General features: G+C 35.2%; 1 protein-coding gene across 7 annotated transcripts in view; it reads right to left on the bottom strand.

Moving 5' to 3' along the window:
• The window catches only part of LOC111044266 (adenylate cyclase type 8), a 510,898-nt gene that overhangs the window by 172,835 nt on the left and 318,474 nt on the right, over positions 1–19,589 (bottom strand). Inside the window, exon 1 of one of the 7 annotated variants that reach the window (XM_039439660.1) lies at positions 5,729–5,929. The exons of the other annotated variants lie outside the window; for them this stretch is intronic. The gene's annotated coding sequence lies outside the window, so the exon portion shown is untranslated. Of the gene's footprint in view, positions 1–5,728; positions 5,930–19,589 lie in introns of those variants that run through there. 7 annotated transcript variants of the gene reach the window in all.

The following is a 19,589-nucleotide window of genomic DNA, read 5'->3' as shown; positions in this document are numbered from 1 at the left end:
TCAATACAAACATTCTACAAACACTCAACGAACATTCTGCAACTCACTATTTAAGCGTTCACTTTACTAGAGATTGATAATGGTGTTGTAACAACATTCTTGAAGAATGTTAAGTCGTGACACATAACCTATTTCTTCAATTGTAATACGAGGGTCATTCAATAAGTAACGAGACAAAACACCAATTTTCAAAAACGGCTAAATTGATCTATATTTAACTTTCAGGACATGAAGTTGGCAACCTCGTGATGACATCTGATCAGTTATTAACCATATTTCATAAATATAATCGCAAATTGACTCAGTTAACAATGGTGAGTCCACTTCAGAATTGCACTGTGGAAGAACAACGTTCTGTGATCACTTTTTTAGTCGCAGACGGTCAGAAATGTGGTAAAATCCACAAAAAAAGTGAAAAGTGTACGGAGACCATTGTTTGAATTGTTCAAACCTTCTCAAATGGGTATAGAATAGTTTTTAAGTGGTCATAGTAACGTTTGTGGAAATTAAACTCTGCAACTCACTGTTCAAGCGTTCACTTTACTAGAGATTGATAATAGTGTTGTAACAACATTCTTGAAGAATGTTAAGTGACACATAACCTAGCTACATTTGGACTGTAGTATAAATTTGAATTGGAACCGTTTTGGGCTTATAAGCCTGTGGTAAATTTCTGTAAGTTGTGTAATTCTGAATGATTGAAAAAATGAATTATTAACAACTGAAGCTGGTACAGTATATCAAATTGGAGAAGGTGAAGATTGAGGTGGGAGAGGAAGATGTATGAGGAGGAGTAGAAGTATAAGGGAATATAAGGAGGAGAAGGAGGATGAGCTTGAGGAGGAGGAGGAGGAGGATGAGGAGGACAAGGAAGAGGAGGAGGAGGAGAAGGTAAAGGAACACCTGTCACTTACACATGAACATCATAGAAGCGTCTCCATTTGAGCTTCAACAAAGAACAGAGAGAGAGAGCGCCGATCTGTGATGACTAGATGACCATGACAAGCCAACATTTCTGCAATCTGATAAGCCAACAGGGGGGCTAAAAGCACCCTCTTACCCCCCTAACCAAAACAACACCCTTGACAAACGATCGATTGATAGCAGCCAAGATGACTAGGTAGACATTCAAGATGAAGGAGAAGAAGAAGAAGATAGAGGAAGAGATGAAGATGCTGAAGGAGGAGAGGAAGAACAAGGAGAAGGAGAAGAAAATGAAGATTCTTGAGGAGGAGAGGGAAAAGAAAGAGAAGGAGATGAAGATGCTGAAGGAGGATAGGTGGAGGAAGGAGAAGGAGATGAAGATTTTCAAAATTTTGTGAAGTGGAGAACTACAAAACTTAACCTATTTCGGCCTATGTGTAACATTATCTAAATTTGGGAGAGGAATAGCACAAGGTTACCTTACTTTCTCCCCCTATCATTTTGATGAAGTACTTATAGTAATCAATAAAGAATGAAGAATAAAGAAAGATGCTGGATGAGGAGAGTGAGAAGAGGAAGAAGGTGATAAAGATGCTTGAGGAGGAGAGGGAGAAGAAAGAGAAGGAGATGAAGATGCTGAAGGGGGATAGGTAAAAGAAGGAGAAGGAGAAGAAGAAGGAGAAGGAGATGAAGAAGAAGAAGAAGAAGAAGAAGAAGAAGAAGAAGAAGAAGAAGAAGAAGAAGAAGAAGGAAAAGAAAAATAAGTGGGTGAAGATAAAGATGCTGAAGAATAAGAGAAGGAAGGAGAAAAAATGAAAAGCAGAAGAAGAAGAAGGCTTTCATCAAACGCTCCTTTGCAGCATATTATAATTCGATCATTCAAATATATTGAATTAGAGTGAATGTTAATAGAGACGGTTAGACAAACTGAAGAACGAGAAAAAATTCTTAAACTCTTTAGTTGGAGTGAAACAAATAGTAAAAAAATGCCTATTCCTATAGGGAGATTTATTTCAAATAATATTCCTTATAAACAACTGCAATTCTTTTCATTAAATTAATACTGAGAGATTGAAGTGACTATATATGACTATAGCTGTGAAAATCTCCCGACTGATCGAACATTTCCACAAGGCCGAGAAAAATTTGCCTTATAAATTTCCGCCATTTTCACATCTTTTGTCCCCGGAAAAATGACGATCCGAACAATAAATGGAGAGCAGAGAATGCTTGAGTAACGTCCGACGCTTTTCTTTGATCGGGAAAAAGATTTTCACTCTGGAAAATTGTGTTTTCTGTCTGGTTATCGTTTTTCACTACTCGGATTGTCGGGGAATGATATTGTCTACAATTGATTTACTCTTTCATTCTTTCTTTCTAACTGATCCATTCTCTCTCAGTCCCTCTTTCTAACTTATCAACTCTCTGTATTCTCTCATTCCATCTGATTTATTCTCTTCATTCTCTCTTTCCAACTGATTTATTCTCTCTTTCCAACTGATTCACTTTCTTTATTCTCTTTTTCCAACTGATTTACTCTCTTTATTCTCTCTTTCTAACTGATTCAATCTCTCTATTCTCTCTTTCCAACTGATTCACACTCTTTATTCTCTTTTTCCAACTGATTTACTCTCTTCATTCTCTCTTTCCAACTGATTTATTCTCTCTTTCCAACTTATTCACTCTCTTTATTCTCTTTTTTCAACTGATTTACTCTCTTCATTCTCTCTTTCTAACTGATTCACTGTCTTTATTCTCTCTTTCCAACTGATTTATTCTCTTTATTCTCTCTTTCCAACTGATTTATTCTCTCTTTCCAACTGATTTATTCTCTTTATTCTCTCTTTCCAACTGATTTATTCTCTCTTTCCAACTTATTCACTCTCTTTATTCTCTTTTTTCAACTGATTTATTCTCTCTTTCCAACTTATTCACTCTCTTTATTCTCTTTTTTCAACTAATTTATTCTCTCTTTCCAACTTATTCACTCTCTTTATTCTCTTTTTTCAACTGATTTACTCTCTTCATTCTCTCTTTCTAACTAAATTCACTCTCTTTATTCTCTCTTTCCACTGATTCATTCTGTTCATTCTCTCTTTCCAACTGATTTATTCATTCCATTCTCTCTTTCCAACTGATTTATTCTCTTTAATCTCTCTTTCCAACTGATTCACTCTCTCTATTCTCTCTTTCCAACTGATTCATTCTTTTCATTCTCTCTTTCAAACTGATTCACTTTCTTTATTCTCTCTTTCCAACTGATTTATTCTCTTTATTCTCTCTTTCCAACTGATTTATTCTCTCTTTCCAACTGATTTATTCTCTTTATTCTCTCTTTCCAACTGATTTATTCTCTCTTTCCAACTTATTCACTCTCTTTATTCTCTTTTTTCAACTGATTTATTCTCTCTTTCCAACTTATTCACTCTCTTTATTCTCTTTTTTCAACTAATTTATTCTCTCTTTCCAACTTATTCACTCTCTTTATTCTCTTTTTTCAACTGATTTACTCTCTTCATTCTCTCTTTCTAACTAAATTCACTCTCTTTATTCTCTCTTTCCAACTGATTCATTCTGTTCATTCTCTCTTTCCAACTGATTTATTCATTCCATTCTCTCTTTCCAACTGATTTATTCTCTTTAATCTCTCTTTCCAACTGATTCACTCTCTCTATTCTCTCTTTCCAACTGATTCATTCTTTTCATTCTCTCTTTCAAACTGATTCACTTTCTCTCTGTTCACTTTTCCCAAGTGATTCACTCTCTCTCACATTCTCTATTTCTAACTCATTCACTCTCTCTCTCTACTCCCTCTTTCTAACTCATTCACTCTCTCTCTATTCTCTCTTTCTAACTCATTCACTCTCTTCATTCTCTCTTTCAAACTGATTAACTCTCACTCTATATCCTCTCTTTCTAACTGATTCATCATTTCCATTCTCTCTTTTTATCATTTCTTCTCTATTCAGCTATTCAGTCTGTTATATTGTTGAGTGCTTAGCTATATCATATTCCAGTATCTCTTTTGTTCATTCAATACTGAGAGTGGACTCAGCGAAAGTATTGGAAAACGATTTTCAAGATTCCAGCTAGTCTGAAATATGGACCAAGTGATTTTCTGAATGTAGAATTCGTGTTAAGCTGTTCACAATACTTAGGATTCAGAATACTTCATGTTTTTAATGGTGTATTGGTATTGATTGATGTTATTATTGATATTGTTCAAGAATTTTCTCAATTAGGCACAGCCTTCTATAGACGAAAGCTGAAACCGATAAAATATTAAATATTATAGCAGTGGCGGCTGGTGTAAATATAGTTTGGAGGTTGCAGATACCAATCCTAACTTTCATCTATATATATAAAAGCGAAATGGCACTCACTCACTGACTGACTGACTCACTCACTCACTCGCAGAACTAAAAATCTACTGGACCAAAAACGTTCAAATTTGGTAGGTATGTTCAGTTGGCCCTATAGAGGCGCACTAAGAAATCTTTTGGCAATATTTTAACTCTAAGGGTTGTTTTTAAGGGTTTAAAGTTCGTCTTTTAGCATGTATATTCTTCTTCTCCCAATCTCTTAATTATAATTGGAATTTCCATATCATATGTTACTATAGAACTATAATCTAGATAGAGTACCTCTTCGAAACAGTTGTTAACTGGCAACTAAATTAATAATTTTGTCAGGTTGGCATTAAGTTGAGTTGACTTTGTTAGGTTGGTATCAAGTTGAAGATTTAAATGCATTTTAATTGATTGGGCACTGCTACTTCAATCCTGGGAATATTATATTACTAGCCGTCAGGCTCGCTTCGCTCGCCATATCCGTTTAGCCAGACGTTTAGTCTGGACCCCCGACTGGATTGTCCTAACATTTTGATAAAAATGCTCAAATGAAAAATGCAGGCGAGCGAAGCGAGCCTGCTGATCTTATCCATGGACGATCCAGTCGGGGGTCCAGGGGGCGGAGCCCCCTGGCTAGACGGATATGGCGTGCGAAGCGAGCCTGACGGCTAGTAGTAAATAAGAAAACAATAGATAGGAATTATTAAATTGTCATTACATAAAACTTGAATTATATAATTTTTTCCAACAAAATTCCAAGTCACTGTAAGAGATAACAATAAGTGAGATGAATAAGTTACAAGATACAAACAATACAATAGGAAAAGCCCAAAACTGTTCTACATCAGTCTTGTCAATGCCTTCTATAGACGGTAGCTGAAACAGGTTTATCGATGTAATATCAATTGTTCATTCTCGTTTAAAATAATCATTTATATTTTATCAAGCAATGAATTATATTTTTCAATAATTTCTTAATGAATTATCATAATTTATTAAGATGAAGTATATTGTTAATTAATTATCAATTCTACATTGTTAAAAGACGATCTGGCAACAGAGCAAAGCGAGAAAGAGGTAGCGCTATACGCTTTGTTGAATGATAGACAAGGATAGCATTGCTAATCAAACACTGCCATTATAACGTGGACCTCACTATAGAGGCGTTCGAGCAGCGCAGCTGTAGGCAGGAAGCTCTTGACGCAGTCAAGCCTGCTCATAGCTGCGAGCTTCCTGCCTATAGCTGCGCAGCTAGAACGCCTCTAGGAATTGGACCTTAAGATTTGAGGTTATGTTGACCAAATTTTCAAATTTATCCGATTTCAAACTGAAATACCCATCTCAACTTCCAAATTCCTATCGTTACCTCATCAAAATACTCATTTTATCAATTTATGAACAAAGATAACAGTCACATATTTGAAATAATCAAGTTATCTTATAAAATTACTCACCACATTTTGAAACGATGAACTTAATTTGCACAAACTCCACAACAAAGTTTTCGTATTTATCATAAATTTCACTTGACTCTAATCACTGATTACGCTTGATTGTTAATTATCGAAGGATAATCAACTACTTGTATGTTGCGAAACACGATTTTAAGAGAATATTCGTCATAATTACTGACAAAGCAACAGGTCAGTGAACTGACGAGTTGACATCGGAACGAACTACTGACTCTTTCATCCCTTGTAGGTTAGCCAAATAATAAGATACACGACGCGATACCACGTGACGCGAGTCACAACGTAGGTTCAAAGGACGTAGCTCCAAAAAGCTCCTTGTGTATCTTTCGGATGCAACACGTTGCTTTTGTGAAGATACAAAATAGCATCTGTTGCTTATGGAAAGATACATTTTCAAAAATGATGTTTTTGAACAGGTACCCTATAGTGAGGTCCACATTATAATGACAGTATTTGATCAACTTTGGTGTTGCTATCCTTGTCTATCATTCGACAAAGCCGGTGGTACTATCCTTTTCTAGGTCCACAACAGTGCCAGTTATGTATTTGACAGTGTAGAAATATGATTAATTAATGCAGAGAATCGGCATCGCTATTCTTCTATCTTTAACCACTGACATTATAACGTGGACCTCACTATAGTATTGTATAGTGAGGTCCACGTTATAAAGGCAGTGTTTGATTAGCAATGGGATTGCTATCCTTGTCTATCATTCAACAAAGCAGATAGCGCTATCACTTCTTCTATCGGTTGGTAGCACTGGGCTACACACTTAAGTCAATGAAATTTTAGGCTCCCAAATTTTTCGAATTTAAACATTTGTTGTGTCGAGTATTTACATAGTGAGTATTCAAGTGATATTTTCAAGTGCACAGTTACCTGGTATGGATATCCAATTTACAGAATAGTAAGTTGTATTAATGTACACTGTTCAACATACACACGCTTCTTTTCGCACAATAGTCTCCATTTTGTCTACCGGCACTTTCCTGTAATTATGCTTTCTTGTTGACAATAATTCACCCTGACTTTGTGTTTGTGACTGCTGGCTATCGACATTGAGGCTACGTAGTAGGCCTATCACTGATAGTAGTTCGAACAGCCGACAGGTATTTCTTATCAGAGTGCTGTTATCAGGACCAAAACACAGCTGATCAGTTGCTTATGTTTTTGCCGCCATCGTTTTGATATTTCGTTTCATTCATTATCCTTCCTCTCATTTTGTCCGATAGAAAAACCTATGTACTCAGGAGCTTCCTATAATGTTTTCCAGCCTTGTTTGCTCTCTTGGCGATTCCTATAATATTCCTATCTGACCTTTCCAAACATCGAATAAACGACACAATCTCGTTCTTCATTATTCATTGATATATTCTTTACTACGACTGTTGAATATTTAATCTTACAAAATGTTAACCAGAAGAAATCGAAATGAACTGTTGAAATTGTCAGATGTGGACTGCATGCATCTGAGTGATGGACTGATGAATGAGGAGGTTGTGCAGTTGGCTGTTCAAATACATGGAGCACTGGGTGTCATATCTTCCAATTATTCTAATGATGCAATTGTGGAAATTGTCCCTCATCTTATCAGTACTCTGAATCGACTAGATGCCTGCCTAAAAGTAAATGACGACCTTCAAGGAATCTTAAGTGATATTTCAACCGAGAATTCTCAATTAAAAAAGAATTTAGATATTGAAAAGCAAAGAAGAATCGATTGTTTTGAAGAGTCATTAAACATGGAAGAACAAACTGATCAGGAGATACAACGATTAAAAAAACAAGTCAATGATTTATTGGAAAATAGAGAAAAACTTGAATTCAGTGCTGGAGTGGAAGTTAGGTCTTTTGCCCATATGTCAACACAGACTAAATCAAAAATGACATGTTCAGACTGCTCTAGACTCCATGAAAAATTAAGAATTAAGCAGATGGAACTTATGGAGGTGAGACAACGTCGGTGGGAGGATCGGATTGAGCTGGAGGAGGGAGCGAAGATGTCTTCAATAAATAATAGGCTTAATAAATCTCCATACGAGAAGCGATCAGACAACATTGTCGAAAACTCAACAACTGTTTTATCAATTAGTAAAGCTCCAAATCCATCAAATATTGAACATACTAGATTGAATTCAAAGGGAATTGTCAAGAAAAATAAGGAGACTGGAAAAATAAAAATTGTTGCTGACAGTCATGGCAGACGTTTGGTGAAGCTGGTGGCTGATGCGTCCGACGGTGCCGTAGAAGGTGTCATCAAACCGGGGGCCACATTCGATCAAGTAGCATCCAGCTGTACCCAGGAGGGTTCATCCCTATCCAACAAGGACCTCATTGTTATCATCGGTGGAACCAACGACATGCATAAGGATCGATCTGGCGACTTTCTAACTTCATTGAGGAATCAGCTGCAGGTTTAATGCACACTAATGTATTGTTAATGAACATTCCATATCGTTATGATCTTCCTAAAAATTCTTCTATTAATTGTACTATTAAGAATACCAATCAATCCATTCGTAAGCTTTGCGGTGGTTTTTCAAATGTTAAGGTCTTGAATGTTGAAGACATTGGCCGTCGTTTCCATACCCGCCATGGATTGCATTTCAGTTTCATGGGAAAGCGCTACATATCGGATTCTATAGCAAAAGCGTATCATAATTTGTCACTGGATCTTGACTCTTCTAGCACTGTAGATTATTATACTATTTCCACTGATAAACTGGCTGATAACGTTGCTGATGGTACACTACACTCACATAGACGCACTTTAAACGGACAGTAAATGACAAGGCTCAAAAGAGAGTTACTTCTCCTAATCAGACTTCTATTCATAAAAATAGATCAGTTTTTGACAAGATTTCTATATTACATCAAAATGTTCAACACCTACCATCACGATTGGAAATGTTGAAAATAAATTTACAGGAGTTGGAGCCAGAGATACTAGCTATTTCAGAGCATAAAATGTCAAGTGCTGAAACAGAAATACTAAATCTACCAAACTATCTGATAAGTTCACAATTTTCTAGACTTAACAGTACTGGGGGTGGGGTCATGATTCTAGTGCACAATAAATTTTTCTCAATATGTAAACGTGTAAATCTACCTGCTATTCAGTCAATAACGACTGAAAAAGAGTTTGAATGTTGTTTAACTGAGTTTTCACTTGATAATTTTAATTTTGTCCTGGCTTGCTTATATAGAACACCTCAGCATTGTTATTTAGATCCATTCTTAGAAAAGTTAGAAATACTTCTTGAAATTCTATGTAAAAAATATAAAAAAGTTATCGTTGCAGGTGACATAAATATCAATGTTCTGGAGAAAAATAACACATATAATAAGTTCGTGAATGTACTGAAAATGCATAATATGATTTATAAAGTCAATTTCCCTACAAGAATTACTACCACATCTGAAACAGCGATAGATAACTTTATTACCAACATAGCTGATGATTTAAAGATATCGGGTATAATCACTCATATCTCGGACCACGATGCGCAGCTGCTCGAGATCCGAGGTATGAGTGTGTTCCGCGATAAGCCAATCAGGAAATTTTGTCGTAGATTTGATGACTGCCACTTAGAAGTGTTCTATAGAGAGTTAGCTCATTTAAATTGGATGGAGGTTTATCAATCACCAGTGGATGAAAAGTACAATGTCTTTATCTCGACTTTTTCACATTATTTTAATATTAATTTTCCAAAAATCCTGAGAACTATGAAAGAAACTGATAGTAGGAACGGGATGAGTCCAGAGGTCACTGATAAAAAAAGAGAATTATTAGAGTTAGAGAATTTACATAGACAAACAAAAAGAGAAGAATTAAAGATTCAAATAAAAAATAATAGAAAAGCTCTTAAACTTATGATTGTAAAGAATAAACAAAAATACTTTGATGGGAAAATTTCTAATTCTAAAAATAAGAATAAAGTAACTTGGAAAATTATAAATGCTGAGGTGGGTAAGAATAGGAAGAACAACTCAAATCTAAGTGTAATAAGCGATGGTATACACTCAACGAATCCTAGTACTGTGAGCAATATATTTAACGATTTTTTTGTTTCGGCTGTTGATAGGTTTGTTAAACCAGATATTCCCAATGGTTCTAGACCTGTAACTGTACAAAATCCACGTTGTTGTCAATCTTCATTGAGGTTTAGATTTGAACCTATTACTGAGTGTCAATTACATAAAATAGTGATGTCATTTGAGAACAAACACTCTTCTGGGCCAGATGATATCCCAATAACGGTAGTGAAACGAGTTTTACGAGCTATAATCAAGCCATTAACACACATTATAAATTCATCCCTTATAGCAGGTCAATTTCCTGATAAACTGAAGATAGCTAAAGTTTTTCCAATATTTAAAAAAGGTGACATCAAAGATCCAGGTTGCTACAGACCAATAGCGTTGTTATCAGTTTTCTCAAAAATCATTGAACGTGTGGTATATATTCAATTAATGAAATACCTAGAAGCAAACCATTTATTGGATAAAGAACAGCATGGTTTCCGCTCAAAAAAGTCAACAATTACAGCAATGGTGGATTTCATAGATACCATAATTAATACAATAGATAAAGGTGAGAGAATTATTGGCATATTTTTAGATATGACACGTGCATTTGATAGTGTGTCTCATAATGTTCTTTTGCGCGCATTAGAGGAATTGGGAGTACATGATAAGGAGAGGAAGTGGTTCTCATCTTATTTGATTGGCAGACAGCAATTTGTTGAAATAGAGCATACTGAGGAGAAAAACAATCATAGTTACAAATACAGTTATCGCTCTAACCTAAGAAGTTTAAAGTATGGTGTCCCTCAAGGGTCCATTTTGGGTCCCTTACTATTCCTATGTTACATCAAGGGTCTGCCTGATGTGGTTCGAGCACATGCCTCTGTGTGTCTCTATGCAGATGATGCTAACATCATATTTTCAGGAAAATCGATTGAGGATGTAGAACTCTCATCTGCTGTAGGCCTGTCCTCTATTAATGAATACCTGAATAGCCGAAATCTCTTGCTGAACTCAAGTAAGTCTATTGTAGTCCCCTTTTCAACAAGGCAGAACAGGAGTGAATTGTGTCCAAGCGTAGCTATGAATAACACCCTTTTGGATTGTAAAGATCAAACTAAATTTCTTGGTCTGTTAATAGATAGTAACCTTTCGTGGGATAATCATGTTGCCAATGTTGTGAAAAAAATATCCCCAGGTCTATATGCATTGCGTCAAATGTCCAGTTTATGTAGTATACAAATATTAAAATCAATATACCACTCAGTAGTACATGCACATCTATCATATGGTCTCTGCATATATGGTAGTACAAGTAAAAGTAACCTTGATAAAATTCTAAAACAGCAAAAACGAGCAATAAGAATTATGCTGAACCTCAATAGAACTGATTCTGTAAAATTAGCTTTCTCAGACCTGGAAATTTTAACAATATATGGACAATACATATATGATGTTATAGTCTTTTTCAAAAAATTTGGTGACACAAACTTGAGAAATAACACTCACGGTTATAATACAAGGTTTGGTCGTATAACAGAGAGGCACAGATTAGATCTTTTTACGAAAAAAACCATATACAGAGGTAAGAAGTGTTTTGTAAAGTTGCCAAGCAGTCTCCAAATATTAGAAGATCCAACAATGTTTGCAAAGTATCTAAGGGAATATCTGGTAAAATTGTCGCTGTATTCGTTTGAAGAGTTTAACATTGATTTTTGACGAAACGTTTTTGAAAGACTTGTTAATAAAAATATGTCTGTATGAGATGGAAGAGTTTTTCACAATTGAATTTTAATTGTTGTGTTATATGTTTATGTATTCATATTTTTCATATTGGTCATATAGGCTTGTTATGACATGGTTATTGTAGTTTTCATTACATATTTAGGACATGATATCTTGACGTTGTTATAACATTTCCAATGTATTTGAACAATAAATTATCTGATTTGATTTGATATGTTGTAAAAATTAAGAAATCAGTGAAACCTCTATCAACTCTACTTATTTCTACTTATATCCACCATAAGTATGTCATTTTTGATGTGATAATAACTGTTCATCCTTGTTTAGAATAATCAATCATATTTCAATCGTCAATAAAATCCATTTTTTCTACAACTGTGCGTAAAGAAAGAATTTACACACTCAATTCTCCTCGTAAAACAGCTTATTTCTGAGGAGAATGTACTTTTTCGCTCGCTAACCATCCGCGCATGCACAGTAGATTTACTTTACGCTCCCAAATCATTCGTGCATGCGCAGAAGAGTTTCTTTACGCTTCCTAATCAGCTGATTGTAAGCAGCTCGCCAAAACGTCAGATCTTAACCTAAAAAGTCGGTAATTGTAACTCCACCGATATAAGTAATTTAACAGGTTTGGGCAGTTGTAGAAAAAAATTTGTATGTAATTTGTCCGTAATGCTTCTTTATCGCTCTTGCAAAATTATCACGCTCCGCTTCGCGTCGCGTTATAACTGTTTTGCGCGAGCGATAAAGTCGCACATTACGCTCTTAATACATAAATAGCTATTTCAATAACTGAATAATAAATGTTCATATCTAATATTTTTTTAATTGATTATATTCCTACATTGTTAAAAACGTTCTGGCGACGTCGCGGAGCTAGAAAAAAATAGTGCTATCTAATTGTCGAATGATAGACAAGGATATCAACACCAAAGCTGATCGAATACTGCCATTATAACGTGGACCTCACTAGGAATATAGAGAGAAACAGAATCAAGTAATCTGAAGTCTCGCTTCCATTCAAGTCCTCTAGAAGTCCATGGAATGATATTGCTCCAAATCTTATTTCAAGTTGTTCTCAACTTTTGAAACATAGCAATATAATGCTGTCTTTTCATATGGCTGGAACATGACTGTAGACTCATCTTGAATAAGATTCTCTGTAAATTGTCAGCATTTGTAATAAATAACATTGATACTTGCCATACAACCAATGCTGGCTGTTTAAAGTGTATTCACTCACTGGGCTATAATAACTCACGTTCACTGCATAAAGTTCACAACTCTCATATCCGGTACTCATTCCTCTTGTTCCTCTTTTTCTACTTCTCCTTCTTCTTCTTCTTCTTCTTCTTCTTCTTCTTCTTCTTCTTCTTCGTCTTCTTCTTCTTCTTCTTCTTCTTCTTCTTCTTCTTCTTCTTCTTTTTCTTCTTCTTCTCTTCTTCTTCTTCTTCTTCTTCTTCTTCTTCTCTCTTCTTCTTCTTCTTCTTCTTCTTCTACTTTTTCTTCTTCTTCTTCTCCTCCTTCTTCTTCTCTTCTTCTTCTTCTTCTTCTTCGTCTTCTTCTTCTTCTTCCTTCTTCTTCTTCTTCTTCTTCTTCTTCTTCTTCTTCTTCTTCTTCTTCTTCTTCTTCTCTTCTCTTCTTCTTCTTCTTCTTCTTCTTCTTCTTCTTCTTCTTCTTCTTCTTCTTCTTCTTCTTCTTCTTCATCTATCTTCCTCATCATATTTCTCTTGTACTCGCACACTATCCTTTACTCCCATCTTCTTTTCTTCCTTCATTATTCTCACTTCTCTTTCTCTCTATTAGCCACTGATCATTCTCTTTTAACGTTCTATGTAAACAATGATTTTCCATACACTCTTCTCTTTTATGTCATTCCTCTAATACATTTCCTCTTCTCCTTCTTCTTCTTCTTCTTCTTCTTCTTCTCCTTCTTCTCCTTCTTAATCAATCATGTCTACCTTACAGTCATCTTGGTTCGTCTCTCCCATCCGCGCTCTTTTCTTCCTTCATTTTCCGTTTATCTTCTTCTTTATTCACATAGTTGTGTCAAACCGAAATGGTGTATAATATGGGTCTAAGTCCTGGAATCAAGCACATTATAGTCATACCTTCATGTAAATGTAGATGAGCAATGGATGTGTATGTTGTCGAAGTGATTCATCCATTCATTAACACATACATTCATTCAAGACTGATGAAGAAAACGAGCCAGTGTAATGAGTTAGAAAACGTTCACCAATTTTACAAGACTAATATGTCTTCAATGAAAAGCACGGGTTACCTGCTATTCAATCATGTTCATACAGGAAGAATAATACTAATAGAAGAGATAGTCTGTTCAGTGTACACCCCTCTCGATTTCTTTTAGTGAACTCCCATTCCAACATCGACCAATCAGGTGCGAGTACACTTCTCCTCATAGCTTTCTTTGTACAAGGGCACGCCCACAACAAGCTCTCATTGGATGATGTTTTCTCATTCTCCTTATCCTACTTCTCGCTCAACATTTCTTTTCTCTTATTCTTCTCCTTCTCCTTTATCTTTTTATTGTCTACCTTTCCATCATCCCAGTCTTTCTCTTTTTATTTTCCACGATTCATTCTATCTATAACTGTTATACAAGAGTTAGGATGTATTTATTGTGAAGTTTGTCATTTCTTTCTACTTACATAATCCTTTTCTATTCTCCAATATTATTATTTTGATCATAATTTTTCCTTTATCCAATCTTTTTATTTTCCATTGTCCTGCTTTCTTATATTCCCGTTTCGTTCCATTCAAGAATAATACCCAAGAAGTTATTTGTTACAGCTGTTATATAGCTATGGTGAATGTGATATTTTCGAGCTCAAAATTTAAGTGTTTTTATTCTTCATTTTGTGAATTTATAGTTTGTTTCATGTTTTTAAGAAACTTTTATTATTAATCCATCCAAATTTAAAATTGTTTGTTTTATTCTAATTTATATTTTAGATTGTGGTTTGGTGTTGAAATTTGAATGGACATAACCTATAATATTTGGACAATTTGAAACTAAATTTCCTAATTTCCTAATTGAAGAAGTTTTAGGCAATAGCCTGTTGTTTCTTTTCCGATTCTTGTATTTTTTTGCTAACCTTATAAATAAATAAATAAGTTGTGATGTATATTATTTGAAGCTTGTTGTCTTCTCTTCTTCTGTTGATTCCTTTTCTCTCTTCAATATTATCATTCCCGTCCTCCTCCTTTCTCCTCTTTTCATCCTTTTCTCTCCCTTTCCATCTCCGTCAATCCAAAAATAACACAAGAAGGTGTGATGTATATTTATTTGAAGTTTGTAATCACTTCTCATTCTCATCACCTCTCTTCCTTTCCCAAATATCATTATTCTTGTCCTCTTTTATCCTTTCTTCACTTCCGTTGCCCTCTATTCTCCTCTTTCTATACTGCTCTCTGCTCTCTCCCTTCCACATCTCCTCATCCAAGAATGATACCCAAGAAGTTGTGATGTATATTATTTGAAGTTTGTGCCCTCCTCTTATAAAGTTGGCAACTTGTTAACTTGTTGTGAAGTTCAGAATCTCAGTCGAGTTTCAAACGATGCTGGAATAACATTGACTCAAATTGCCGGCCAAGTTTAACTGTTCTATAATTGTTTGATATGTTTGTAATTGGCAATATATAACTGTCAACTGATGATAATTATTATTGGCAACTCCAGGTTTTATTCATTTATTTATTTATTACGCTGCTATGTATGATAGATACCTATGATATTGTATGATAGATACGATATAATAATAATTCTCAATGATTGGAATAGGAACAACAGGCTTTAAGCCCACAACTGTTCCTTCCCCCAATTTTGATCTCTCTAAGATCATCGAGGTTCATCGGAGATAGTTCGATTTATTCATTTGAGATACTATGAAGATTAAAACTATTTTCTAACTGGATTGAATTATCACTAGAAAACTACGTTATACATGATTGTACAATAAACATTCCGGAGTATACAATAAAAATAGTCATTATAAATAATAATAATAATATCGTGTGACCTGGCTGACACAGGTCTGGTGTCAGAGTTTTCAGGTCGCAACTGATCAATTTCAGGGCCTCTGACATGACCTTACGACTGCTTTTTAGGCAGCCGGGACCGACGGTTTATAGTCATTATAACTCTTGATAAATACGATAATCAATGTAATTTTTGACTCTGTCAATGTAAGTTATCTTATATATTGGAAGAAACTTAGGCTCAACTCACACTTACGCGACTCAGGTCGATAAGAGACTCGACTCTAGTGAAGAGCATGTGTTTCCAAATGGAGACGTTGCGGAGACTAGAATCGACTGGTCTGAGTGTCACCATTTGGAAACACATGCTCTCCACTAGAGTTGAGTCTCTTCTCGACCTGAGTCGCCTAAGTGTGAGTTGAGCTTAAATTGACAATCAAACAAGAAAATGGATTATTAGGAAGTCCAGATAAATAATAGTGAACCCTCTTAATAGCTATGTTGAGGTCCATGTTATAATGGCAGTATTTGATTAACATTGGTGTTGCTATCTTCGTCTATCATTCAACAAAGCTGATAGCGCTGTCCTTCTCTGAGGTCTAAGATTCAAGTCGACGGTTTGGCATTTCTCTTAATGTTTGAATGTTTGAATGTTTATATGTTGCGCATTTACGGCGAAACGCGGTAATAGATTTTCATGAAATTTTTCCTTTTTTAATTGCGTGTCGACGTATATACAAGGTTTTTGGAAATTTTGCATTTCAAGAATAATAAAGAAGGAAAAAGGAGCCTCCTTCATATGCCAATATTAGAGTAAAAATCAGACTATAGAATTATTCATCATAAATCAGCTGACAAGTGATTACACAGATGTGTGGAGAAGCCAGTCTATTGCTGTATTTCCATGAGGTCTATAGTTTCAATCAGGTACTCGTGGATAAGAATACTGCGTGAGGTCTACTGTTCACAGAACTACTGGTTTATCATTCGATAAAGCAGATAGCGTTATCCTTTTCTACCTCCACAACGTTCCTGATCGTTTTTTTAACAAAGTAGGAATATAATTATTTAACAAAATATTAAATGTCAATAATTTATTGTGAAAATTTGTTATTGAATAACTGAGAAATATATAATACTGAGAATGATGCCCACATAAGCTCTTAGACTTGTGCGTAGGTGATAAGTGAGAGGTATGATGATGATGATAGATGACGACTACTTTTAGGTAGTTGGGACCGACGGCTTGTCGTCTCTTCCGAAAGACGGGAATGAAATATAATTATTGGTTATTTTGAACAAGAATTAACAGTTGATATTGCATCAGATATACCGGTATCAGCTATCTTCTATAGAAGGCAGTGGCAAGGCAGAGAATCAGCAATGTTTTCCACCTTTTTTTCTCCACTGCTATAATAACGTGGACCTCACTAAACACTATTTTTATATACGATTTTTTCCTACTTCTCTGCTCAAAGTTTTACTTCCCTATTAAAAGATTCCACTTCTACCTCGAGATTAAAGATCTACTTCTTCTGAAACTCATCCTAGTGTTCAATTTCCGCAAAACACAACTTTTCGAAACTTTGCTGCTTGCAACATCAAAGTAAGTCCCCAACGAGGTGACTTAGTAGCTAAGCACAGTGTTCTCAAGGAGGACTTAGTTGCTAAGTTTGTAAACAGGCATGCGTACTTAGTCATTACTTGAGACAGACTTGAGAGTGCAATAATCGATCAATCTCAGTTCGCAAAGTGAGCAAAAGTTTTTTCAAGAGAGCTGATTACTCTGATAGTGCTGTAAATCATGTTTATCTAGGTCTACGCTTGATGCATTATCTACAACATTATCTTTGAATCATGTTTATCTAGGTCTACGCTTGATACATTATCTACAACATTATCTTTGAATCATGTTTATCTAGGTCTACGCTTGATACATTATCTACAACATTATCTTTGATTCATGTTTATCTAGGTCTACGCTTGATACATTATCTATGATATAAAAAATCTATGATTATCTATGCATTATCTATGTAATGTGACTCAAACGATAGATTAAGACTACTGAGTGTTTCTTATCAACTCTCAATGAATTGATGCCTCAACAATGAATTGAATCATCAGTGAATGCAATGAATTTACATTAATGTAATAAACTGAGGCACAATAAATATACTCCAAAATAGAAGATAGAGAAAATAGAAAATAGAATCTAGTTCTATCCTTCATGACTAGGTCACTTTATCACACGTCGCTAAGTCATCAATCATCATCATCATCATGAAAGTATCATCCCTCTTCCTTGACTGATTTCGAGGAAGAGTCATGGAAGTATCAGATTCATTTCCTTGAAAAATTTATATGTCTACGCATTTTCATGGAAAACCCGTCCAATCATAAATCATAACATCTTTTGCAATACATCTTATTCTCTTTCAATCCCAACTCACTCCTCACCCCCTCTCAATCACTCTCTCTCTCTCGGTCGTGTGTTAATGGGAAGGATATTCTATATCCTTCTAAAAGAATCGACAATAATTATTTGTTGAAACACCGCCGATTAATGAAGTTACATCACATTATTATATTATCGTTATTCCAATTGCATTTCTATATTTATTCTCATTTATTAATTATTTATACTTTGTGAAATTCCTTGAATAACTAGCATTATCGTCATTTAATGTAATTTAGTGTATAAACCAGTAAATATTTTAACAATATTTTCAATATTAGAACTGTAGTGTAAACTATCTTGGGGTTATTGGATGTACTATAAAGAAGCTTTAATTCACGTTATGAGGCCAGTGGAAAAGATAGGACGCAAGAGTTGCCGATTCTCTGTTACCAACGCCTTCTATAGTGGATGTGATTCAAGTTATTCTGTTACATTTGATATTAATATTATTTATTTTAAATTCTTGGGACAATACATAAATCTAATATCCGTCTCTCTCCTCACTCACTCTCTCTCTCGCTCTCTCTCTCTCCACCACTCTCTTTTTCTAACCACGTCAAATCCTCTCAATTTTTCTATAGTGATATTTACGTTATAAAGTGAGTACATGATTAGCTAGCATTGGTTATACATTCTTGCCTGTCATTGGACAAAGCTGATCAGGAAAATCACTTGAAAATGGCATTAGTAGCCGAAACATGTGGTCTAAAATAATTTAAAAGGGTACTCAGATATCTATTTCTATTTATATTAAAAGTAGCCCTAAAGAAAAAAGACAATAAAGCTGATCATCTAACCTTCTCTAGTTCTTCACTTTTGCTAAATCCCTTGTTTGCTTTCAAGACATAATAGGGCCTGATGTACATTAACTACAGAAATGTTCTATCTAATCACAGTAAATTGAGATTAATTCCCAGAGGAATGCAAAAATTCCCCTCACAAAGGCCCAGTTGCACAAAAGCCGGTAAAATTTTAATCCAGATTAACTTCACGTGAACCAAATCAGAGAAGACCATTTTAAATAGATGGATTTACTGTAATTAATCAGGATTGAGAATTACCCGGCATTTATGCAACCGGCACTCAGTACCTGATTGAATGATTACAAAAGTTCAACAACTGAGTCATAATTTTGACACAGTCCCACACACATGAACTCGCTCACTCACTTCCATCACCAATCGACGACGAAATAATTATTATCAGCTGTTTTTCCAAGGATGAATAATAATTATCCTTTTAATGTCCTTCAGTAAGTTTTTCCAGGGATGAGACCTAGTGCAATCGAATCTTTATATTATAAACCTACTATGTTCTGAATTTCGTGAGAATCGTTACAGCCGTTTTCGAGATCCGGTGAAATACAAACATAAAAGCATGTAATAGTATATTTCGCACCTAGGGCCGAAAATGAGACTTTTCCGGCTCGAAATCGGGTTTCAAGTCCGAGGCCGTAGGCCGAGGACTAGAAAAGATTGAGAGCCGGAATAGTATATTTCGCACCTAGGGCCGAAAATGAGACTTTTCCGGCTCGAAATCGGTTTTCAAGTCCGAGGCCGTAGGCCGAGGACTAGAAAAGATTGAGAGCCGGAAAAACATTTTGC

Source organism: Nilaparvata lugens, chromosome 13 (genome assembly GCF_014356525.2).
Source record: "Nilaparvata lugens isolate BPH chromosome 13, ASM1435652v1, whole genome shotgun sequence".
Taxonomy (NCBI): domain Eukaryota; kingdom Metazoa; phylum Arthropoda; class Insecta; order Hemiptera; family Delphacidae; genus Nilaparvata; species Nilaparvata lugens.
This window is presented reverse-complemented; position numbering and strand designations above follow the sequence as displayed.